Raw genomic sequence first — 25,670 nt, forward strand, 5'->3', positions numbered from 1 at the left:
TCCTTCCCCCCCCGCCCCAATAGCATGCAACCTGGTGGAGATGTTAAACTATGATACACTGGACTGACTCCATTCTAGGATCATATCCTTCCCATTAAAAGGTGACCACAGCTAAACACCATTCACGTGGCAAGGTCTAAGTAGTGCCATTTGTCGTAACTGCCCTATGTCTGAGAGGGAGATTGTATTTTTCTAAGGGCAAGCTATTTATTATTAATTTGTTAAACACCGACTGCTCAGAGCCATTCAAAACCCGAGAAAAGAGATGGTCCCAGCCTCAGGGCGCTTGCTGCCTAAATAGATCTATTACATGAATCTGCAGCTAAACAGTGGTATGTGCTAGGGTGAAAGTGACTAAAGGAGGAGTTTGCATACTTTATGGTGGGCTAGAAAACAGTCAAGCTGCCTTTTCTGCAAGAAGCTGTTGCTATCCCCCAAAAGGGGTAAGTAACTCTTCAGGGCTGGAGGGTCAGCAGGTCCCACCTCTTGAATAAAAAGGGCATCCTTCTCAGCCTGCATCTCCTTTTACACCAGGATGGAGGAGCTGGAGGGAGATTGTGAGATCTGTGGTGTTCTTTAGTAGCTCTTTTTTTAAGACTCCCCGGTAAGTTTAGTCTTGAGTAGGTGACAGAACACTGGTTTGTTCCTCTAGGCAGAATTCCTCTCATTGGCAGAGAGAGGGTCTGTTCTATATAGCTGTGCTGCAGGTCCCCAAAGTCCTCTGCTCTCATTTCCATGTGTGTGAGAGAGACATAAAGCCCCTCACTGGATGGGAGCTTCATCAGCTTCCAGCCAGACCAGTTTGGTGACTTGGCCTAACCAAGGGGCAGCGGATAAACACTGCAGCTGGAGGCAGCACATAACTGGAAAAACTGTACCCTAGACAACACCACTCATGTGGGTTTTTCATCTTCCTGAATAGAGGGATGGAGATGGCTGGCTGCTTGCGTTTGCCCCTACTTAGGAACCTGCAGCAGATTGGCTCTGTCCTCCCCTTACTCTTACAAGACAGATGGTTGCAGGCTGATATCTTCTGGCCCTCAGTTCTTGGTGTGTTAGCTAAAGGTCCACAAGCAAGCAACCCCCTCCGATGACTATATTACTTTGGAACTGAGATCTTTCCCCTTCTCAATATCTTCCCAGCCCTGACTGCCTCTGCAGCCAATTCAGACGGCTTCAAAGAAATTAGGCCTTATTATGGGGTGGACGTTCCCCTTCTCAGGCAGGCAATAACCCTCTGATTCTTCTTTTAAGCATGATCCCTCTGTTTTGCTTTGTTTCCCTAATAATTTTACACTTTGTCTCTATATTCTTAATTTGCAAATCGGGTCACTCGAGGTCCAAGGCCATCTGAATGTTGTTATGTTGGGCCTTGTTATTTGTTGAACTTCTAGTGCTGAGCTTTGGTGGAATGCAAGACCTCTGGCGCCTGGTGTTATACATGAGCAAGGCCCCCACACTGACCCCTTGGTAACTGAGCTAGAGACGTCCATTTTCATCTCCTTGCTGCTTGTTGGGGTTAGCTAGCTCCTGGCTAACACACTGTCTTAGTCACAGCTCTTTAGCGCCTAGGCTGCTAGTCTTTACATCTATTCAATGCTGCCTGCGTTGATAATTTTTTTTTAAATAAAGTGAATGCTGTTTGTGATGATGAAAAGCACTGAACTGACACCATGATAATCTTCTAACTGTACCACCAAGGCAGGGGCAGTTTAATGTTCCTCAAACCATCTTGCCCTGGCTTTGTCAGGAGGTGAGGGAGCTGTTTAGTATTCATGTCCACTTCAGGCTTGTCCACACAGCGGGGTAGTGTGCTCTACCGGGTGTGATTAGCGCACTAATATTTTGCACATTAATTGGTCTATGTAGACCCTGCTGGTGTGCTTTAATTTAGTGCTGTTTCAAACAGTACTATGTTAAAACATGCTAGAGAACCTTTAGTGCACACCAGCAGGGTCTACACTGACCAATTCCTGCGCAACACATTAGTGCGCTTAAGAAATAACCCTCTCCCACCACCCACATCCAGTAAAGCGCATTACCCCTCTGCCTAGACAAGCCCTTGGTCTTGGCCTCTTTCTTGGTGCAGCTGGCAAGGGCTCTGTTTGTGATGATTTCTCTGGAGTCCTTAGTGAGAGAGGAGATGGGACTTGGTTGTAACGAATCTAAAGAGGATTTAGTATTGCTAGCTTCAAGCATTCAAAAATCACGAATTGAACCCCTCCAAAATTATAAGATTGGCTTAAAAATCATGAAAAAATCTGGCTGCTTTTTCTCTTGCTTTCTGTTTTCTGAGCCTTTAGGGTGCACTTGGTTCACATTCTCAGGCTTTTCTGCTCCAGTGTGAGGGCAAGAAACTTGAATTTTTAAATAAAAGATGAGAGTTCCTTGTAGTAATATTTTTCCTGGATCTGGGGCTTTAAGAAAAACAAATACAATGAAAGGGGCCAACACTGAGGATTCCTTCTTGAGGGTACTGGACATGGGCAGACTCGGTGCTCCTCTCTGGCTCTGCAGCTGCCAGACCAACTAAAAAAAACGTGAGCTGCCTAATGTCACCAGCCACATTCTCTGTAAACCATGACATGGATAAAACAGTTGTGGAAGGAGCTCCTGGCTACACTGCAGTTTTGTGATGCAACTACCCGTCCACAAGGAACTGGGCTGTGACCTCCAATTTATTGCAGATAGGCCATCAAACAGCCATTGTACAATGTCCTTATATCTTCCCTGCCTGTCAGAGCCTGTCAATAGTATCTCTGAAGAAGGAGGTAGTTAATCTCCCTAGCCAGGAGCTGGACTGTGTTTGTTTTAAATGACTGGACCATTAAACCTGAAGAGGTACCCCAGGCTGCCTTCCCCAGAGCATGGCTGTCAATGTTAATGGGTTACAATGTTAGTGTTCCTCATAAATCCATCTTGGCTGCTCCCAGAGCCAGTTCTAGGGGCGGGTGAGCAGGACAGTCGCCCTGGGTGCAACTTGCCAACTTCCTGGGGATGTTGTACTGCTGAGCTACTTGGATATATATATATTGTGACAAAGTTCCTCCTCTATCATGGTGGGTCCTGCGCTTATTGGCGGATTTGTGCACCTCAGTGATCTTCCCTTCTTGTGGAACCCACAGTCTGGGTCTGCTCCTCCTGTGTCAGATCAGGAGCTGGGAGGTTTGGGGGGAACCCGGGCCCGCCCTCTACTCCAGGTTCCAGCCCAGGGCCCTGTGGATCGCAGCTGTCTGTAGTGCCTCCTGTAACAGCTGCATGATAGCTACAATTCCCTGGGCTACTTCCCCATGGCCTCCTCCAAAACACCTTCCTTTTATCCTCAACCACAGGACTTCCTCCTGACCACAGTGCTGATAAAACGCTTGTACTCCGTTAGTCCTCCAGTAGTACACGCTCTCGCCTCAGCTCCTTGCTTCTTGCTCTCAGCTCCTCACACACACTCCTTCTCCTGGCTCCTCTCTGCCTGACTGATGATCCTTTTAACCCAGGTGCCCTGATTAGCCTGCCTGATTGCTGCAGGTGCTTCTAATTAAAAGTAGCTATCTGTACGTGCCTTCTAAAGATCTATTGGCCTCCAGGTGCCTTGATAACCTGGAGCAACTGCCCATGGTACCAGGTACTAGGATTTGTTTGCCTGGGCTAAACATACCTGTTTCCTTCAGTATTTAACTGGCCATCTGGCCTTGCCCCATCACATTAGATGGATAGCGTAGTGGTAGAGCGCCGCCTTTCGGAGACCGCCCTTTGATAATGAGAGACTGGGGTTCAAATCCGGCTGGTTACCCAACTTTCCAGTAGGGGTCCTTGGGCAAAAGACCCCTAACGCTTCAACCTGCCTACCTCAAATATGAGAGTGACACGAACTAGGAGAGGCTGCCGGCTGGACGTCGCCCGATTAACAAGATCCTGGCCAGATGTTGAGGAATCAGGACAATCTGACGATGAATGGGCTAGTGAACACAACCATTCATGGCGAGACAAGAAACCTGGAATTGTATGGAATGCTACTACAACAGTAGGACCTAATGATAAGGGGATTATGAAACGTATGAGGGGACTATGGATGGACAAAAGACCTACATCCACACTACTGAGAAACAGCTAGTTACCAACGCTTCAACATAGTAAAGAGGAAGCTGCTCTCACAGCTTGAGATAAACCATCTCCACTTTACATCCAGACTCAAGAAGACCTGGAAAGAACAAGTGGATGTGCAGCCTACATCTGAAGCTGAAACTTCACTGCCACCGCCTCCATTGCAGACCACAGCAGCTGATATGAGGCATAAGATCATGGAGAAACTAGCTACAGTCAATCCTTGAGACCGATTACCAAGGCTCAGTGGAGAAGTACCATCAGATAGTATGTTAGAAGATGCCAATAGACCCTCACGACAATCCCTACTAACCACCATAACTCAACCAATGAACTGGTATACGCACAAGCCTCTGTAATCCTGGAGATGCTTGGCTACCATGATCAAGAAGAACAACAGTATTACCCACCCTGGAAATAGGTTGGAGGATAAGTCAAGGTGACTCGGAGAGAAGTTAGTCAGCTGTGGAACTAAGAAGGTGTAGAGATTAAGGATAAGACTCGGCTACTGAAAAAATACAAGGGCCTGACTCCATCTGAAGCCCTAGAGGACTGCTAAACAAAGGCTCACAGCACTGGCTACCAGGCTAAGGAGATACACTAGAGAAGCAGAGGCAAAAAGTAAATGCCCTGTTCTCCAAGAATCATCAAGGGTACTCCAACTGCAGTGCAACAACACAATAACAGCAGAGCCACCAGTAGCAGAAACTGAACAGTACTGGAAGAACATATGGGAGAAAGAGAAGACTCATAACACCAGTGCAAAGTGCTGCAGGACCTGAGAACAGAGCACAGCAATCTCCCAGAACAGAAACGCAGTCACCATCACAGTAGAAGACATCGCAGTGGGTCAAGAACATGATGAAGAGCTGGACAGCACCTGGACCAGACATGATCCACACCTACTGGTTAAAGAAACTAACAGCAGTGCATGAACGCCTAGCAAGCACAGATGAACCAGCTGCTAGCAGCAGGCTCCCACCCAAACTGCAACCAAGGAAGGATAGTGCTGATCATGAAAGACCCCTGCAAGAGAAACAGAACCGTCCAACTACCGGCCAATAACTTGCCTCCCCACAACATGAAAGTCCTATCAGGCATCATAGCCGCCAAGCTACAGACCATATGGGCAGTACATGAGCACAGCTCAGAAGGACATTGGAACAACACCAGTGTTTGCTCATAGATAGAGCAGTCGCCCAGACTCAAGGTCTAGACAGACCAATTGAGCACAGCCTGGATTGACTACAGGAAAGCCTACAACTCAAGGCCGCACACGTGGATTGTGAAATGTCTGGCGCTAACAAAGTCAACGAGGACACTAAGGACCTTCCTTAAGAACTCAATGGGACTGTGGAAGACAACTAGAAGTCAACTCAAGGCAGCTTGTACAAGTGGCCATCAAGTGCAGCATATTACCAAGGTGATGCACTGTCCCGCTGCTGTTCTGCATAGGTTAAACCCCTCTGCCAGATAATCACAAGGACTGGATACGGTACAGGTCAGGAGTGGAACTACCATCAGCCACCTCCTCACATGGATGACATCAAAGCTGTATGCTAAGAATGAACGAGACATCGACTCGCTAATCCACCTGATGCGATCTACAGTGAGGATAATCGGGATGTCATTCGGACTGAGAAGTGTGGCGGATGGTAGTGAAGAGAGGGAAGATAGTCAAGACTGATGGGGTGGAACTACCAGCGGACACATAGCAGACATACAGACAGCTACAGTACCTTGGCGTCCACAGTCACATGGAAACATGATGAGGAGGCAAGGAAGACAGCAACATCCAAGTATCACCAAAAGGATAAGACAGTCCTGAAGAGCAGGTCAGGGGAAGAACAAGATCCACGCCATCAACAGATACCCTGCCGGTATAGTGAGCTGCCAAAGGAGACATGGAGGCTGCCGATGTGAAGACCCGGAAGCTCTCACAATGCACGGAGGTTTCCACCCAAGTCCAACACCCAGAGACTGTATACAGCCGGAAAGAAGGCGGGCGGGCTTGGTGAGTGTCAAAGCCACTGTCCTGGACGAAACCGCGAACGATCCAGGAGTACATCAGTAAGATGGCCCCAAAGAGTGAGCTGCTGAGAGAATGCCTGAGGCAGCAGCAGACATGGAGGAAGAAAGCAGAAGAGTGCCATGGCAACAAGACCTGCATGGGATGTACCATCGACAGATAGCTGTGGTGGCTGAACTGGGAAATCCTACCAGTGGCTGGAAAGGGCTGGACTAAAAGACAGCACTGAGGCACTGATCATAGCAGCACAGAAGAGGCACTGAGCACCAGATCCATGAAGCAGGGGTCTACACCACTAGAGAGACCAAGGTGCAGACTGTGCAGAGGGCCTCAGAGACAGTCCAACACATAGTGGCAGGATGCAAGATGCAGCAGGAATAGCATACACTGAACGGCACAACCAATGGCTGGCATTGTGTACAGGAACATCTGCACAACGTATGGCTAGACCCTCCCAAGGCCAGATGGGAGATAGATTCCACAGAAAGATTGTGAAGAATAGCAGGGCTAAGATTCTGTGGATCTTCCAGATCCAGACGGACAGGCAAGTACTGGCCATCACCAGACATCGTGGTAATAGACAGGATCAGAGACAGCGGTGGTGATAGATATAGCAGTGCCAAGTGACAGGCAACATCAGGAAGAAGGAATATGAGAAGCTGGGAGAAGTACCAGGGCTGATAAGAGGAACAGAGAGGATGGGGAAGTGAGGCAAAGGGTGATCCCCTTGTGGTAGGAGCACTCGGGCGTACTCTAAGCTGGGTGAGTGGCTCACAGATCCCAGGAACAACATCAGAGCATCTGTCCAGAGAGTGCAGTGCTAGAACAGCTAGATACTGCGCAGAACCTGCAAAACTCCCAGGCCTCTGGTAGAGACCCGAGGTTGAGGAAGACACATACCACCCATAGGGGTGAGAGGGGAATTTTTTTTTTTTTTATATATATAAAATATGTGCTCTGCTCTGATTAGCTGACTGGAGGCTTTTTCCCCCCTCAGCCATTAAACAATGTCTACGGAGAATCTAGCTCAGGTTAAGTGACTGTCTCATCCCGCAGGAGCTTCCATCTTGAATCTCCTAACAGCCCTGTCCCTTCGCAGGCAGACTTTGTATACTGGGAGGTGAAGTACACAAAAACTGGTCTCCTAACTTAACAGGCCAGTTCGTATGTGGGTGTTGGGCAGACTTCTGTGCGTGTACAAGCGATGGTATGTGAATGTGGGCTTGTAGTGCATCTACAAAGGGTGCTGGCTGTCCCGTGCCAGGAAAGGGGTAATCACCCAGGGCACCAATAATACTGGGGACAGCTAAATGCTGTGTATCGGCCTGTGGCAGCTTACAGGCAGGGAGGAGCTGAGATGCCTGCCAGTTTGCCTAGGGAAGCAGTCCTGTGTGTGTGTGTGCGTGTGCGTGTGTGTGTGTGTGAGGGAGGGAAGGAGGGAGGGAGGGTCAGTGGTTCTGACCTCCCTCTGCCTTAACTGAGCTGGGGAGATGATCACATTTGTCCAGCATGAGCAACGAGGAAGTCCCCATGACCATTAGTCCATGTTGCTCAGATTGTGCTGCTAAATTTTGTGTTTCCTTTCTCACTTCAGCCTGCTGCGCCTGAGGACCATGAGCTGTTCTCAACATCTGGAGAGCCAAAGGAGCAGCCCCTCATCCTCAGGACCTCAACACTTATAGAGGACCCTGCTGTGCCAAGAAGAGCCTTGCTGAAAGGAGCCCACCACCAGGAAAAGGCCAAAGGCTGCAGCCTCCTGTAGCCCTACCCAGGGTCTCTTGGGTCTCTCTCAAGGTAAGACCCATATTCATTTTCTTTCCTTGGCAAACAGGCTTCCTTATTGTTCCCCATCTGAGAGCCTCTTGGTTGCCTTGTGTCATGTCACATCCCTCGCCTCATCTAGGCGGGAGTTTGAGTCCTTGCACTTCAGTGACAGATGGTGGCAAGGTTTGGCGTGTGTGCCTACTGCTCTGTGATGTGTTGGCCTGTGGCTGCACCATGCAGGACTTGCAGGGGATCATAGAGGAGAGTAGGAAGTGTGTAGATGGGTGAAATCTTCTGCGAGCAATGCAGGAATTCCTTCTCTGCTTTGCTTTTTGAAGGGGTAGAATCAGAGCAGAAAGGCCTCCATTTTAACCCATCTTCTCTGTCTGCAAAGTCCAAGCCAGTGCCTATATTTATGCACCTTTTAGAGTATCCTTTGGTCATAAAATGATGCAAAATCATGGTGAGTGGGCAGGGAACAGCGTGGCTCTGAGCAAGCCCGCAGTAACAGACCAGTGTGGTAAGCCCAACCCTCATGTACAGCCCTGCAGTAAAAAACCAGAATGCTCAGGTACGCTCCTGTGAGCAACCTGAGGAGGAGGATTTTCTATTCTGGGAGCACCAAGAGGCCCAACTCAGATTGTGCTAGGTGCTGTACATACACCTAGTAAGAGAGAGCCCCTGCCCTCTAGACAAGACAGATGAAAGGTGGGTGGGAAAATGGGCACAGGGAAAAGTGAAGTGCTCAAGTCTGAAGTTTGTTACTATAGCGCCCTAGCCATGGGCCATTGCAGGGAATACAATAAATAAATAAAAGATGAAAAATGACACAACTTCAGAGAACAGATACAAATTAAAACCACAGGATTAGCCCTTCCCTAAAATTAGTGACACCTTTCAAATCCCCATGGGAAGGTGAAGTAACTTGCTTGTGATCATGCAGCAGAGGAGTGGCAAAGGCAGGAATGCAACACAGACCTTCCGAGTCCTGCACCAGTGCCCTGTCTGCTAGACTACACTGCTTCCCAATAAGAAATGGGGTTCAGCCGCCTTATAATGATGAACCAGTACACCCAGTCCAGCCCCCATGAACAACTTGACAATACAGGTCCCCTGCCCTGGCTTCCTGCAGGTGGCCGTGCTGGTACAGAAAGGGTTAACAATAAGCGGCAGCTGGGTTAGGACAGAATGAAGCATAAGCCACTTGGACTCAAATGTTCCTCTTTGTGCATGTAGTGGTGCTTCCACCACAGCAATCTCCCTCCTCATTAGACCCTAATGAGGCTGGGCTGGGGCTGGGGGGAACGGAATTGTTGTGATTGGTTCAGCTCCACTGAGGTGCTTTCGATATAATTTTCTGCAATTTGTCTCAATAAAGCCCTTGAGAGTTCCCAGAATGGGCCCAGCTTTCTCTCCCCCAACAGAGGCCTGGAGGGCATAGGAAGAAGCTTTCAGCTGGAGGCGGGCTGGAGGTGCAGTGCAGTTGGAATAGATGGAGAGCATTACCCTGGCATTGTCTGGAGATTATCATTAAAGCACAATGTGCTCCTTCTCTCTCTAACCATTTCTCTTCCCTCTCACTTGCTTTCAATTCCTCCTGTCTGCCCTCTGCACTGGGTAGATTTTAGAGGGGCTGCTTGGATGCACTTTTGGGGTGCTAACGCCTTGTCTTCATGAGGAAGAAGGGGTGTTCTTAACTCAAGGCAAAATCCAGGCAGTTAACAATACTTAGCAGGTTGAGATTCATAGATTGTAGGGCTGGAAGGGACCTTGAGAGGTCATCGAGTTCAGTCCCCTGCCCTCATGGCAGGACCAAATACTGGATAAAGACTGTTTTCCTGCCGTAGATGGTTGTTAGCCTATAGGGCGACCTAGTCTTCTAACTCGACTTGGTAACTTGTGTGCAAACTGCCGACTTCACTAGGATTTTACCTAGAGTTAAGAACACTCTCTTTTTTTTTTCTCCCTGGTGCCCATCCGTCACAGTGCCACCAGGGTGCCCAGTGCATTTATAGCTCAGCCCAGCTGCTTGTTCTGAGGGATGGTGGAGCAGATTCACCCAACCACCCCCTGGGCAGCCCAGCAGTTACTGTATGCTGCTGAGCTGCCTTGGTGTGATGCTGGGCTGTGTGTGCTCATGCACTGTAGGGGGGCGCAGGAAGGGGAGCTTCTCTGGGTCTGGTGTTGTGGGGAGCCTGAAGCTGCTATCTTCTAACTGAGAGTGTGTTTCTCCACGGCTGAGCCCCTTGTGTCATTGCTTGCAACAGTACAAAGCAGCTGAGAGTTCCCCAGACAGGCTGCGCGGAAGCTCCTCCGAGGAGGAAGTGATGACACCAGCTGCAAGGCAGTGGAGAAATAGGCCCCAAGAGGCTGGCCGGGAGGAAAGCTTTCGACAGCGGTGCATGTGTGTGTGTATGACCCATGGGTGGTTAGGAAGATAGGGATTACTAGACTGAATCACACCGTCGGTCCACCTCATGCAGCCTCCTGTCTCCAGCAGTGGCCAGCACCACATGTTTCAGCAGGGTTTTGTGCACCTTCCTCTGTTGGCAGATGTGGGATGGTCTATCCCCGGGAAGGTCTCGCCTAATCCTTCGTAGTTAGGGACTGGATTAAACTGTGAAGCGGGATGCATTGTTTATATTCCTTCCAAAAACTCTGGTCACATTAACGATCCTAAATCTGGATAGTCTCGTTATTCACTTCCATGTCCAGTCCCTCTCTGAGAGATTATTAATGTCCACACGCATCTTACAGAGACAGTATCTGAATATATCTCTGTGTGGAAGCTGCAAAATCACCTTTGGTTTCTGAGTTGCGGCAGATAATGACTGACTTACAGCTCCAGATCTGTCATGCATAGAGAGGGGATTTGGGAAAAGTGCTTCATGAGCTTGTGCAGTGGTACAGTGGGGGCCATGGAATAAACATGGGATAAAATCCTTGCAAAGTATACAGCTTATCCCCTGCTGCTAGCCAACACATATCTGCTCGGCATAGTATTACTGGAAACTTTGGGAAGAGAAATTAACTGAATGTAGTACTATACTCTCCCCACAATTATGTTCACCCAGGTCCAATATCCCATGGGCCCTTGGATTAGCTGAAGTAAATTTTGTCTTAAGTAGATAGGAAAACTGCCAGGATCAGGACATATGGGTGTCTTACCGTAGCAACAGGGAGGGAGGTTTTCTCGCAGGCCAGTACTAGAATGTCCTAAAGGAGAAGGACAAGACATAGGATTGTTCTACTCTGGTGCAAAGCTAGAAGGTGCCTTTGTGCCCCTTCATCTGTGGAATGCATGTGTTCAGCGCAAAGAGATAAGGGGGGCACCACAGAACCAGGAAAACAAGGGAGAAAGCTCACAGGTAAAATCTAGTTTCAGATGAGGCACATGGTACCTTTTTACATGTAAACAGGACAGGTGTAAGAAGGATGCGGGATCAGGATTATTATTTATTGTACGGATTGCAGTGCTGGTTAGGTTTTGATTGAGGGCATTGTGCTAGGTGCTGTACCAGCACATAGTGAGAGACTGTCCTGACCTCAGAATAGACAAGCTGGGAAGCAGAGGCAGGAGAGGTCGAATGACTTGGCCACAGTCACTCAACAGCAGGATTCAGGGGGCCTGGGGCAAAGTGGGGGAGCTGTGGCACTTGTACTCATCTGGCAGCGGTCTGGGTCTTTGGCAGCATTTCAGCGTCGGGGGGGCCCTTCAGTCGCTCTGCGTCTTCGGCAGCACTGAAGGGTCCCCTGCCGCCGAAATGCTGCCGAAGACCCGGACTGCCGCCAGGCCAGGGCTTGCGGGGCCCCTGTGGGGCCTGGGGCAAATTGCCCCACTTGCCCCCAGCCCCATTCAGCCTTACTCAACCGGTCAGAGGCAGAGCCACCCACGCGTGTGAGTTTTGGGAAGAACAAGGTCTTGGCTCTTCCACTGCTAGATGGCCCAGCAAGAATCGCCATCAGCTGTTCTGACCTGGGCTGATACAGGAGAAAGGACTCTGTTCCTCCAGCCCAGCCCCTCCTGGCCATCAGATGGATGGTGAGAGCAGTTCAGTGCAAAGTCTGGGAGCTCGCCTCATCTCTGAACGGGCCCAGAAACCTTGGTTGGGAGTGGGGAGATCAGGGCTCCTCCAGGCCTGTCTTGTCTGAGGGGGATTGGCAGCTGGAGTGAGTGGGGGTGAGCTGACTGCCCATCTGAGCCTGGCGTTTCCCAGGATTGTCTGTCTGCAGACAGCCAGGGGATCACAGCTTCTCCAGGTCTGGCCTTCGCCAGCAGTTCTCTTCTACCTCTTCTCCTTTCTCTGTGATGAGGCTGGTTTTTTAAGAGTTGTTTGACTCTTCTGCATTGCACCTTCCAGCCAAATGGCTTTTAAATTAAACCCTTTGCTAACTCGTTAAGCCCTGTCCAGGTCACTTCCTGTGTGTGTGATTTATAGACCTGCTTTTAACATTTATTAACTGCTAAATCACTGTGGCTGGTCAATTGGAATCCTTCCCATTAGCTTCCCTGAGTGGCAGCCAGATGCCGGCCTTCTCCTGGAGTCTAGGGAAGGCTGAGGTGGGTTCTTTTTCAGTAGATGTCTGTCCACCTGCACTCATTCAGTTGCATGTTGCTCAGAGATGGACTGGAGCAGGGGAGGAAAAGGGGGGGAGGTGGAAAGCGAGTGGGGGGCTGTCATAAACAGATAATTAAGGGTTAATGTCTCTTTTACCTGTAAAGAGTTAAGAAGCTCAGTAAACCTGGCTGACACCTGACCAGAGGACCAATAGGGGGACAAGATACTTTCAAATCTTGGGATGGAGGGAAGTCTTTTGTTTTGGTGCTCTTTTGTGTTGTTGTTGTTTGCTCTTGGGACTCGGGAGGCGACGGGACAATCAAATCTCAGCGCTCCCAATACCTTTCTGAATCAGTCTCTCATTTCGACTTGTAATTAGCGGCACAGGCGGTGTAGTCTTATGTTTTGTTTTTCACTCAACTTGTAAAATGTATTCTTTTTACTCGGAAGGATTTACCCTACTGTTTGCTGTAACCTTTGAACCTAAGGCTAGGGGGGTACCCTCTGGTCTATAGGAATCTGAATTACCTGCAAGTATTTCCATCCTGATTTTACTAAGGTTAATTTTTACTCTTTCTTCTTTAATAAACGCTATGTCTTGTTTAACGAGACCTGATTGATCTTTCCCTCTGTTTTAAAGAATCCAGGGATGGGATCTGGACCACAGGGATGGTGGGGGGAAAAGGAGGGGGATGGTAAATTTCTCCTTGTTTTAAGCTCCAAGGGGTCTGGCATCAGTGTTCATCCAGGGACATGTGAAACGAATCTCCTACAAGGCAACCAAGGGAGGGGAAAGTTTTGGGGGGAACAGAAAGGCCCAGCGCTGAAATTCTGGGTGGTGGCAGTGTTACCAGATCTGAGCTAGTAATTAAGCTTAGAAGGGTCCATGCAGGTCCCCCACATCTGTACCCTAAAGTTCAGAGTGGGGAAAAAACCTTGACAGATGCAGAGAAAGCTTCAGATAAAAGATGGAGAATGGAAAAATGAAAAGATTTAATGAGAGGAAGATCTGACAAAGGGACTGGAGAAAAACAGCAAGGAAAGAGGACCCTAAATAACACCGGGGGAGGTGACTTATCACACACCTTCAATGCATTCTTCTAGGGTCCTATGCCCTATAATGCAGGTCAGGAATTGTGCCTTCATAAGGGTCTACAAGTGAGGGTCAGAACCCCAGAGTTTGGGACTGGATCAAAATGTCCCCAAAAGGGGTGTCTCCATCTGGGGATTTTGGTGTGAGCCCAGCTCCATAGGTCCAGGAGTCAGGATGGGACTGTTTCCAGAGCCTGAGAGCACAGCAGAGTTCAACTCTGTCCGACTCTCTGTGACCTTGAGCCTCTCCCCATCCATAGAGTGGGGAGACTAGCACTGCCCTACCTCCCTGAGGTACAAGAGGGTAAATACACTAGAGGTTATGAGCCTCTCTGAGGCTGCGGGAATGGGGACCAGATAAATACCTTAGATAAATGGACGGTAGTTTGGACAAGTGGAAAAGACTTCAGATTGCTGAGAGATGGCGGAGAAATCCTAATTAGAGGTAAAAAACTGGTATGTGAGATCCCAGCATTAGGAGCAACTTTGATTTATTTCTGGGTTTGTCCTTTTCTCGTGTGTGCACTTCGTGCTTTCATTCGATAGGACTTGGCTGTGGTTTTTGCTGCACAATCAGGAGTAATGAGTACTCCCTGGAAATTAATTGCATCTTAAGCGCAGTCTCGCAGTGCAAAATAAACAGTTCCCTAGTGTTGGAGCTGCCTCCTCATCAGTGATCTCTGTCTTCCCTGAACTTGCCAATCCTATCTCATCCTGGCTGGGGTGAGTGTCTGATGGGAGGTGGGCCATGTTGAATGTTGTGTTGAGTTCAAGGGCATTGATGAGAAATGCATTCTCAAATGAAGGCTGAAATAGTCCAGCTCCTCAATGCAGAGCCATGGGAGCCACCTCGCCAGCTGTTGTGCCATTTTCGAGGCCTATCCATGCTGCCTCTTTGAAATTGGCTTAATGATTCTAACTCACTTAAAATCAAGGCAGCTGGGTTCATACCTCAGCACGGGGTTTTGCAAAGCTTGTTCCAGACCGTGTCTGAATCATGCTATGATCTACAACCTCAGACAAAGCTCTGATTTAAAGTGACTCACTGTCCCTCTGTGAACCACCTTGGAGCTGTAACTGGGCCATCATTGGGACTTCAACCTGCGACTTTTGATAGTGGAGCTAAAAGACTAGTTAGACTATTGTAGCAAGCTCTCAAACCTCTGGTATGAACCACCAGTAGAGAGCGGCAAATTCTCCTTGCTCTCCTAGGATTGGTGTGGGATCCTGTCCATTAGGTTAGCTCAACTGAGCTAATTTAAACACACTCGGAAATGCCCCTCCACGCCTGTATAGACGCAGCTTGGCATATTTACAATGGTGTCAGCTGATTGCGTTGTTACTTAGGTGAATGTTAAGAGACTGACCTAAGACGATTTGGGGGCCCTCCCTGGGGTCTAGGCAGAGTCCTAGTGGATCTGAAATCCATACTCCTCCAGTTCCTCAGGGTGTAGTGTGAATCTGATGCCCTTGGCTTTGGAAGTGATCTTGGTAACACAGTAGTTGTCACAACCGCTTTTACATTCCCCAGTGGGGATGCGGTTTTAAATCGGCAACCCAACCTGGATGTGTTAGACCCCTGCAGTGTCCATAGGGACTACAACCCTCGGATTAAACGGTGGCTGTCACTGTTATTATATACACAACTAAAAGAGAATTTATCTAGCAGCAAAGCCAGTATCTTAAAGCCACTGGTTCTGATGTACCCGTGATTTGGTGAGATCCCGTATCTCCTTTATCACTTTCCCATCTGTCTCTCTTGCTCAAATCCCAAAGCAAAGACTAGAAACTTGCTTGCAAAGGTGTTTTGTTTTGTTTTTTAATGTTTCAGAGGTTGATAATAAATCTGTATGCAAACACTAGCATGCACAGGACTGCAGCTAGAAAGCCTGCTAGCACACACAGACCTTAGCTGGAGCATGTATGGAGCATTGTCTTTCCAAACACAGTGTAGTGATCTGGCCAGTATGAAATGGTACAATATAGTGTGAAACTAGATACCCCTTAAACTATAGGGAAAGATGATGCACTTACTGGCTGTAAAGGAGTCTCCAACTGACAGCAGCTCCAGCCTTTCCCAGCAGGGAATGGTACAGCAGTGCTAGGCATGAGGGGATTCCGAGCTCTGGCAGCCCCCAGCTTCTTGTTGTAGGAAGAGGCAGTCTAGCCAAGTGGATAGAGCATTGGACTGGGGGGCTGCATCCCCAGCCTCTCCGAGCAGGAGGTGCTGTAGGGGAGAGTGATACGTCAGGAAGGAACTCTCAGCTGACCATGGCTGTATATTGTGGCTGTGTTGAGCTTGGATGTTTTCTAGCTAGTGTCAAAGAACTGTTAAACTGTGAATAATGTGACAGCTTTTTTTCGCAGGAGTTCAAAGTGTTGAGGGGGGAAGCTGTGTGGGTGGGTGGGGGTAAATTAAAAAAAAACCTGAAAAAACTCTAGCAGAATATATTACTCAATTCTCCCCAGACATTTTTAAGTGGGGTTAAAAAGAAAACAACCTCCCAATTAAAGAATTTTTTTTGTAACATGCCTTGGGAGGACTTTCTAAATCAAGAGACTCTTCTGAATAATAAAAGTTTTTTCTATTCAGGGGAATGGAGGGACTGAGGCAACAGGTGGCAGAGGAGCTTGGAAAGAGAAGAGGAGGAGGAGAGCTGGGCTGTTGTGATGGAGGGGAGACTGTGATATTCTATTCGTTGGAGCGCTTCTCTTCCCTGCTTTGAGAAATTTCTCATTTGACAGCCTCAGCCTGTCTTTGTTCTCTTGGCTGGTGCAGTGTGCGTGTCTGGGGCGGGATTTCATCGCCAGGGTTGCATTCATTGTGGAGATGTTTTACATCTAGCAAGTGAAACTGGTAAATGCTGATCCTGGGAGAGGGGGAGTGGAGCTGGGCTGAATGACATTTTAGCTCCTACCAGCTGTCTGAGGTGACTTCCAGAATATCTCCCTCCGGATCAAAGTGGATCTGGGCAGTTAGATTATAGAGGACAAAGCCTTTCTTCACCCCGACTCCCACCACTGCAGGCGCTTGCTGAAATGCATGGCCTGGCTGACAAAGTGCTCGGATGACCAAGATCCTAGTGATGCTGTTTATAATCAGGCTCAAGCAAATGGAGATCCATGCAGTCAAGGGCCACTGGTTCCCTGATGGTGATACTCAACAGAAGGAAGAACGGGTCTTGTAAGCAGGGTTTTCTGTAGCATGCATCTGGCAGTAGTGTTCAGCCTCATTCACATGAAACCAGTAGACATACTAGAGGCTTGAACCTGTGCAGTTCTGAGTGCCTCTTGCATTGTTCTGCTCAGCCTTGAACCCTCCCTGCATCACAGCTTGGCCCCAAGAGCTGCAGTCACTTCAGTTCAGGGCATTCAGGACAGACTTCAGAGTTCCAAGGAGAATACAGCCTGTTTGGAAGATGCCTGTTGCTTACTTTCTGTACAAGGCCAAATTTACCAATGGGTAAACTGAGAGGCTTATGTAACTTGTCTAGGGGGTTAAGATGAGATGTTGTAAATGTGTTCTAATTCTGGTTCTCTCTTTTGGGAATGGGGACAGTGCACTTGCCCTCTCTGAGCCTCAGTTTACCCATTGGTAAAAAGGGGGTATAAGAGGGGAGTTAGGGCCCTTCTGTTGACCCACCCTGTTAGTAGGAGTTCAACCACATGTAAAATCTGGACCCCCAGTGCTCAGCCCTATGCTTGATACACCAGTGCAGGCGGCCAGTGGCTTTTCACACACCCCTTGCAACTGGATATGCATTTTGTCTGACAGGAGGTTCCACTTCCTCCAAAAACATCTCCATCTTGAAGGTTTCGTAAACTCCAGACCAGGCACGTTGTCCCTGAAGACACTGCTGTAATGGCTGCTTGGCCTGGTCCCTGCAGCCACAGGGCTTTGGTCTGTGCCACTGAGAGGCCTCCCAGCTGGCTGTGCTGTGCTGAGCCCTTCTGTAAGAGCTATGGACACACCCAAGCTCTCCAGCTGAGGTTTTTCCTCTCAGCCTGCACTGAATTCTGGGATATAGAGTGGGTCAGCATGGTGCCTTAGCCAGAATAAGCAGTGTGTGTTGATCCCAGGAGGTGGCATGAAAAGTGAGGAGAGGGAGCAAAATCTCATACAAAAGCCATGTGAGGGAAGCAAGAGAGAGGTGGGAAGGACACTTGATGTTATAAAAAGATGAAATTGCACTGGAATCAAAGGAGCTGTGCCCATGTAGGCCCACAGACCATTTGAACTGGAGAGCGGTATGGCTGAGGGGGCCGTATGACATCAACTAGCTACGGTGTGTAGGTAACCTCATTGATAGGGCCCTACCAAATTCACGGCCATGGAAAGTGCGTCACAGACCATGAAATCTGGTCTCCCGCCATGAAATCTGGTCTTTTGTGTGCTTTTACCCTATACTATACAAATGTCATGGATGGGAGCCCAGTGTTTCTCAAACTGGGGCTCCTGACCCAAAAGGGAGTTGCAGGGGGGTCACAAGGTTATGTTAGGGAATCATGGTATAGCCATCCTTACTTCTGTGCTGACTTCAGAGCTGGGTGGCAATACCATTCCTGCTACCCTTACTTCTGCGCTGCTGCTGCCAGCCATTCTGCCTTCAGAGCTGGGCTCCCAGCCAGCAGCCGCCACTCTCCAGCTGCTCAGCTCTGAGGGCTCTGACGGCAGCACCACTGCCAGCAGCAGCACAGAAGTAAGAGTACCAATACCACAACGCCCCCTACAATAACCTAGCAAGCCCCCCCAACTCCTTTTTGGGTCAGGATCCCTACAATGACAGGATCCCTACACCATGACATTTTGGATTTAAATAGCTGAAATCATGAAATGTTTCATTTTAAAACTCCTATGACCATGAAATGGACTGTGAATTTGGTGGGGCCCTACTCACTGATGTTAAGGCTACAGGGGATCCTTATGATCATCTAGTCTGACCTCCTGCAGAACACAGGCCAGAAAACTGAACCCAGTGCCCAAGATCGCCCGGCAGGCTGGTGGCAGAATGAGGAATAGAACCCAGGCTATTGCTCTATCGCCTGGGCCATGCTGCCTGAACTTAGCTGGCTGTATTCCCACATCCCCTGGTCCCCAAATGTTGACACACCTGTCCTGCCACTGCTCTAGCATGACCTGTCCGGCCTGCTTCTGCAGTGCCAGAGTCTGTTGCATGCAGTAAATTGCCATACATGCTCCCTTTTGTTTTATTTCCTTGTTGTTTTTTCTTCCCTCCTTCCTTTCTGTTAATATTACTGCAATGTGCCCTAGAATCTCAAGGTCATTCAAGGTGACTGGAGCGATTAATGGGTTTGCTGTCCTCTGCTTGTGTGCTTTGTGTGTGTTTTATATAGACTGCACCTGTGTCTCTTTTTCTCCCCCTTTCTCTCCTTTCCTTTTATTTTCTTGTCCTACTTTTCAAATCAGACTGCTGCCAGTGCTCCAGTAAATAAATTGAATTCTGAGAGACTGGCCTCTTCTAAAGGTCAACTGACTTCATGAACAACTCTCCTTGAGCATGGGGCGTGTGTGTTTGGAACACTAATTATGACGAGTCGCATGGTGTGTGTGTTTGAGATGGCGGGTGATAGATGGAGTGAGATGACTTGGACAAAGTGGTAAAAAGCCTTAGCAGAGATCTGGTGTGGACGTGAACCTCAGGGCCACACAGCTCAGGAAGGGAGGGACACAAGGTGGCTCTGTGCCACCTCTGCAGCACCTTGGCATGTGGGGACGGTCTCATCCCTGATGGAAATTAGAGATGCCTCAGGACTGCTCCAACCTTTGCTCAGCCACTTATGGCCTCAGTGGGACATTTTAGCAGCAGAGAACATCCAGAGCACAGTGGTGTTCCAGCTACATCCTCTATACCAGGGGAGATTGTGACATGGGTTGGCAACGGGTCTACACCCCCTGAGGATTTCCCCTCTGGAGGGAAAATTCCTGTGTGGCTGGTGAATGCTGGCTTTCCTCCTACTCTGTGCTGCTGGAGTTTCACAAAGCTCCTGTGGAATGGAGATGTCACTCTCACTCTTCCAGGTGAAGCTGGAACATGCAATAAATGCCTCTCCCATCAGCTGCTAACCCCCGTTGGACTTCCACAGCTGGAGACACAAATCTACACACAGAGATGCTTGTGCTTTTTTTCCTCCCGCATATCTGCTCTCCTTTAGAGGTGCAGAAGCTTGGAGTTGTGGGCGGGAAAATGCATGACAGCTGGACTTATGAGGTATCTTGTAAACAGGTGGGTTATTTTATGCATCACTGCAAACAGCTATGGCGTGAGCTCTAATACTAGGTATAATTCAGTTGAGGAATACCTCGGGGTTAGCAGGGATAGGGCCAAGAAAGGGAAGATCCTGAGATGATTTAAATAGGAAGATTCTTCCTTCTTTTCTAATGGAAATTAAATGCAAAAAAACTATGTTGATGTAACAGTAATACTGCAGACCTGACCACAAATGAGTCAGGAAGGGAAGGGATGAATTAAGGTTCACGTGGTAACTCACAAATTGTATGCATGGGGCTCAACTGTGCGCTCTCAGCACTGCAAGCCAGCTGGAGTCAACAGTTTTTACACCAGTGTCAACTCGGCATGAGCGGGTTCAGAAACGGGTCCACTGTTTTGTATGTAGGTTACCACTAAGAGTCTAATTAGTGAGGAAAGCTCTCTCTGGAAAATGTGGGTAAGTTAAAGTTGCTGTGAGAAGTAACTCATTATTGTGACTTTTGGGTATTTGAATTTGTCGCCATTACACAACATTATTGTAGGGTTTTTACGTATCACATGCAGAGTGTAATTTAAGACTTCTACTGGAAACTCAGCGTTATTGGAAAGAGGCACCAAATTATCAGTTTTTCTGCTTCGTTATCTTGGAGTGTCAGGGATTTTTATAAGTGTGGCAGTAAGCCTTTGTCGTGTTCTCTGTACAATAGGCTGTCCTCCTTGAATAGAATAGTCTGTCTATTCCTTCTGCTCTAGGTAATCCAGTCCTAGTGGTGGTCATTTATCCTTGCACTGTCTTTTCTTCAACCTAAAGAAAGGGAGAGGTAAGTAACTGAGTGCATGTCTGACTGTTTCAGTTCCTCAAGAACAGTGCCCCTTCCTCCATCCATTATAATAATGGCCATCCTTAAAGGAATAATCATTCACACCATTCTTGATGAATGTATGGGCTTTGTGGTTATTACCCAGATTTTGTAATGAGCACAATGGTTCTGTGACTATTGTATTGATGGCACAATGAAATCCTTCCAGTAGGCATCAAGCAAATGCCGGTGATGATTGTGAATGTGCCACCATAGGACTTGCCTAAAGGAGGCAGCGTTCTCTTTGTATGCTTTCAGAAGGCTGGTGTTCAGATGCTGCTGCCAGCTTCCCCTCTCCTTCCTTTGTCTTGATGGGCTGGGTCGTGTGTCTTGCTCAGCTAGTCGGATCTGAAGAGGTTAATGTCTGCTCACTGGTACCTTGTGCCATGGGCTCTTCAGACAGATGTGGAGCTGACTAGAGACTTGCCCAGGGGCACTCAGGAAGTTTGTGGCATGGCAGGGAATAGAAGCCATGTCTCACAGGTCCCAGCTAGCCAGTCCTTCCTCCACAAGGTCTGTCCTGACCACTTATGGACATTAAAGTTTCCACAGCACTTTCCAGAAGAAATAGGATTGCTAGTGCCAGTGTTCTGGCCAAATTCCAGCCTTGGTAGCATGCTTTATCCTTCAACCACCCAATCCCATAGTGTGGAACTGAGATCCCAAAAGGAGGAGCATTGAGTAACATGACCCCATTTGCAAGGGATACTGTAATGGGATCTCTTTCCCTGCACTGGGTTCCTCTCCCCCTGTGTCACTACTACTGCTCCATCTCTCGCTCTCTTGCCATTGCTTTCCAGTCTCTCCTTCTCTCTTCCTTCACATTCTTCAGTATCCTTTTCCTTTCCAACAAAGCTCCTGTATCTGTGCACCTCCTCAGTGATTCAAAGCGGTGGAAATGCAGGTTAAATTCTCCTTGGTGTGTGCTCTGACCATGCTTCCATTTTTATTTCTAGAGCCAAAAATCTCCCAAATTTTTGATTTCACTGTCAAACCCTCCTGTGACTCCATGGCAACTCACTTTATTCTGATCACTCCAGCTTGATCATTAAGGGTCAGATACTGAGTACCACCTTAGCCTGCAATTAGTCCCATTGATTTCAATGGAATTACTCGTAGAGGAGGCTGCAACTCACTGTGAGCAATGGAATTGCAATCTGTTGCTAAGAATAAATGCTAGTTAATTAAATCGACGTCTGCTCGGAGTGAGAACCTGAAGACACTGAGATTAATTTATAAGAAACATGAAATGTTTAACTAATAAACAAGAGCCTGCTAAGCTCTATATTAATTTAACCTGATGAAGTCCTGTAATAATCCATGATAAATGAGGAAAGCTCCCAGAACATGAACAGAGAAAAGCTGCAGTTGGGTGTCATGATAAATTATTAGTTAATAGTGAGAATAATTCATAACCCCTAAGAACAACAGAAAAGAAACATCACAGATTGTTTGTTTATTTAATAAACTAATCGATAGTGGAGCCCCATGTATCTTAATTCAAGTTAGATTTACCTTTATGACAATAAATGGATTTTTCCTGAGAATAATCGTACCCGTTAATATCATTTTTCCCCTCTTAAGCCTCGATAATGAGAGGAATTATCCTCTTTCCAATCAGATGCATTTTCTTTCTTACCAATTAACAGAACAGTAGGAAAATATATATACACGCACACACACACACTCACACACATATTTTCATCTTGCTTCTTCCGAGAGGCAGCAAAGAGGTTTATCTAAGGAAAATGGGCTTAGGGATACAGAGCCATTCTGAACAGAGTGTGTGAGAGCTCTGAGTATCATCTAAAGTAATGAACGGTTTCCAACCTGCACGTCTGTGGCAGGTGCCCTAGGTTAGATTTATGCTTCAAATATTGCCATTAACCCCTTCTGTAGTAATACAAAACATTATATGTGTAGCCCACTTCATCCAGAAAGTCTCAAAGTGCTTTAGAGCAGTGGTTCTCCACCAGGGGTACTTGTACCCCTGGGGTTGTGCAGAGGTCTTCCAGGGCGTAGATCAACTCATTTATATATTTGCCTAGTTTTACAACAGGCTACATAAAAAGCACTAGTGAAGGCAGCACAAACTAAAATTTCATACAGATAGTGGCTTGTTTATACTACTCTATATACTGTACACTGAAATATAAGGACAATATTTATAAACCAATTGATTTATGTTTATATGGTAAAAATGAGAAAGTAAGCAATTTTTCAGTAATAGTGTGCTGTGACATTTTTGCATTTTTATGTCTGATTTGGTAAACAAGTAGTTTTTAAGTGAGGTAAAATTTGGAGGTCCACAAGACAAATCAGGCTCCTAAAAGAGGTACAGTAGTCAGGAAAGGTTGAGAACGGTTAGAGGCTGTGTGTGTGCATACATGCAGGATCAACTGGTTTTCACCAGAAAGATGCATCAGGGTTTAGAAGTGAAGGACTCCTCCCCAGGAAACTGCAGGGGTAGCATGAAAGAGATGGGATGGATTCCCTTGTGACACCAGAGTGGTCGACCATTGTTTTACAAAAAGCAACTGGGGGTATCTCATGATCACCCAAAGGCTAAGGGAAGCCGAGCTGAAAGACTGTAGATCAGATCCTCAGCTGCTACAAATCAGCTTAACTCTGACTTCAGTGGAATGCTGTGTCAGTGTACAGCAAACGGGGTTTGGGCCATGTGTCTTCAGTGGAACAGTGCCACCTGGCCATGCCTCAGCATTAGTTTAGAATAGTGAACACCCAAGAGAGAAGAGGTTTCCCAGCACCGTTCATTGTTTGCAGGCCCCTGGGTTTTCCTTTGAAGTCTGCCAGGCCCAGTCTGTGTAGCTTCTAAGTTGTGATGGGACCCTGGTCTGAGTGCGCTCTGTGGGAGGGCCACAGTGTTTAAAAGGAGGATCAGTTGTTGAGTCCCATAGGGGTTAAATTGTGAAGAGTGCGCAGTCCAGTATTCTATAATTCCCTCCCTTTCAGTCCCCTTGGCCTTTCCGTAAAGAGATCTAGTCACTCCTCTTTAGGATCCCCTATGAGAGGAATCTCTCACCCTTTGGTGTAGAAATGGACCTGAGCAGCAGAATTTGGATCCATCTCTTGAGTGCTGCAGTGTTCTGTGGGGCTTGGATCTGGGTTTGCACCCAAATGCGTGAGATCCTTAAAATTGATGGAGTTTATTGATTTACACCAGAGGAGGATCTACAATTCATATAGCCCTGGAGGCCGCCACTTGCACTGTAAATCAAAATACCCAGAAAAATTCAGTCCAAATAAAAGCATCTAAAAATAATCTGCTAGGATCAAACTGTGAGCACCTTTTTAAGCACAAAAGTTCGGAGCCTGCAGTTTTTCTTGCCCATTGTTTAATGTAGACACATGTCTGGTAGTTATCCTGTCTAGCCATCAAATCTGAATTTGCAAAATTCAGTCATGGAAACTGATGGGCTCAGAAATGTCTTTGTGCAAAAGTAAAGCTGTGGGTCACGGACTGGAAGTCAGGCTGCTTCCAACATTTGGGGTGAGAGCCTCACTCCCACCCCAGCCAGGTTGCAGCATAAAGTCCTAAAAACCCCGGCACCACCCAGAGAAGGCCCTGTGGGAGATACCCGTGAGGTTGTCTTTTGAGGATCCCTTCACAAGCCATGTCATAGAGGTGTGCTGGGGGTGAGTCAGACTGGACAACAACGTACAGCACTGCCACCTGTAGGGCAGGCTGGGGACACTGGAAGCTAGACAGGAAGAGGGTTGTCTAAGCTACATTGGGGCCTGCTGAGCAGCCCAGTGTGGAGAAGCAGCAAAACCACCTTAGACTCTCCCCCTTTCCTTTGGGCTGAGAGCTCTATGCTCCCCCTCGGGAAGGCACAACAGCTAACACCTCACCCTTGGCTTCATCACCTCTCCCCTTCTGAGGCAGGAGAAGCCTGTGACACCCTGGAGTGACTCTTGGACAGATGGGAAGGGGGTTGGCCAACAGAGAGACTGGTAGCTTGAGGCCAGCTGTGGCTGGTTGTCCATCTATTTCCTGGGTTGGAATTTATTAATACAGTAGCACCCCAAATGTGTTAGTAGACACCTATGATGAGATCGTTCCTGTCCTGAGGTGTGGGAGAGGGATCCCTATACAAGAGAGAGGAAAAGGGTGATGGTTGGGACATATCTTTTTAGTGCTATGTTTTGTCTGTCTTATTTAAACCATCGCTAACTGCTGCTCTGCTGAGCCACTGCAATAGCCTCCTCTTGTTGTGTTTTTCCTGCATGTGTCTCTTGCACCTGTAAATGACACCTGCCCTTTTACATCCTATGCTGTCAGCAGCATGGCGCTAGCCCATGCCTGCCATCTGCTCTAATGCAAATCGTGCCCTGTGTTACAGCTCTCATTCCTGGCAAATGCTGATCCAATTAGTTCCTGCCCAGCAAAACAGAAGCGTGGCTGAAACCTTCCTGTCTAAACTAAGATTGTACATACTGTCCCATTGCTCTGCTTGCCCAGGTAGACATTCAGGACCTTCTGTCTCTGTGGATTCATCCCCGTCAAGTCAGTGCTGTTCTTATGTGGAATGTGTTCCCTTATTTGATGCCGTGCCTAGATTTTCTTATCCACCCTTCTGTCCATCGCTGTCTCTATTGCGTATTCATTACAATGCCCAGAGGCTTCTCCAAGCTCAATGTGTTGAATTACTGCTCATCTATTTCTCCCAATGTCCTCATACTCATAACCATGAGGCCCATATTACCCATGTGCACATCTGTCAGGCTGTGTATTCCTCGGCTGTTTCCAGGGATACATAAAATTGCCTGTGTGTTTATGACATTACCAACAACTCCGTCCCTTCTTTCATCCCCCTACTCCTTCTGAGTCCAAGCCGTTGCCTCTCTTTATGAGGATTGATATTTGGGCTGTAAATATTTTAGAGCCTCATCTTGCGATCCTGTCTGTGTGTGCGCATACATTCTTATCTGACAACAGATGTTGTTGGAGCTCTCTCTCTATAGGAAACGCTGCACATTTGTTTGTCTTTTTCCTGCTCCAGTCCCCCCTTTGTGT

At 47.8% G+C, this 25,670-nt stretch overlaps 1 protein-coding gene across 6 annotated transcripts in view; it reads left to right on the top strand.

Moving 5' to 3' along the window:
- Positions 1-25,670, top strand: part of LINGO1 (leucine rich repeat and Ig domain containing 1) — a 473,862-nt gene that overhangs the window by 47,343 nt on the left and 400,849 nt on the right. For all 6 annotated transcript variants that reach the window (XM_075069524.1, XM_032799821.2, XM_032799824.2 and 3 more), the window contains exon 2: positions 7,722-7,921. The gene's annotated coding sequence lies outside the window, so the exon portion shown is untranslated. The remainder of the gene's footprint in view (positions 1-7,721; positions 7,922-25,670) is intronic.

The sequence above is a fragment of the Chelonoidis abingdonii genome, chromosome 9, assembly GCF_003597395.2.
Source record: "Chelonoidis abingdonii isolate Lonesome George chromosome 9, CheloAbing_2.0, whole genome shotgun sequence".
In the NCBI taxonomy this organism is placed as follows: domain Eukaryota; kingdom Metazoa; phylum Chordata; order Testudines; family Testudinidae; genus Chelonoidis; species Chelonoidis abingdonii.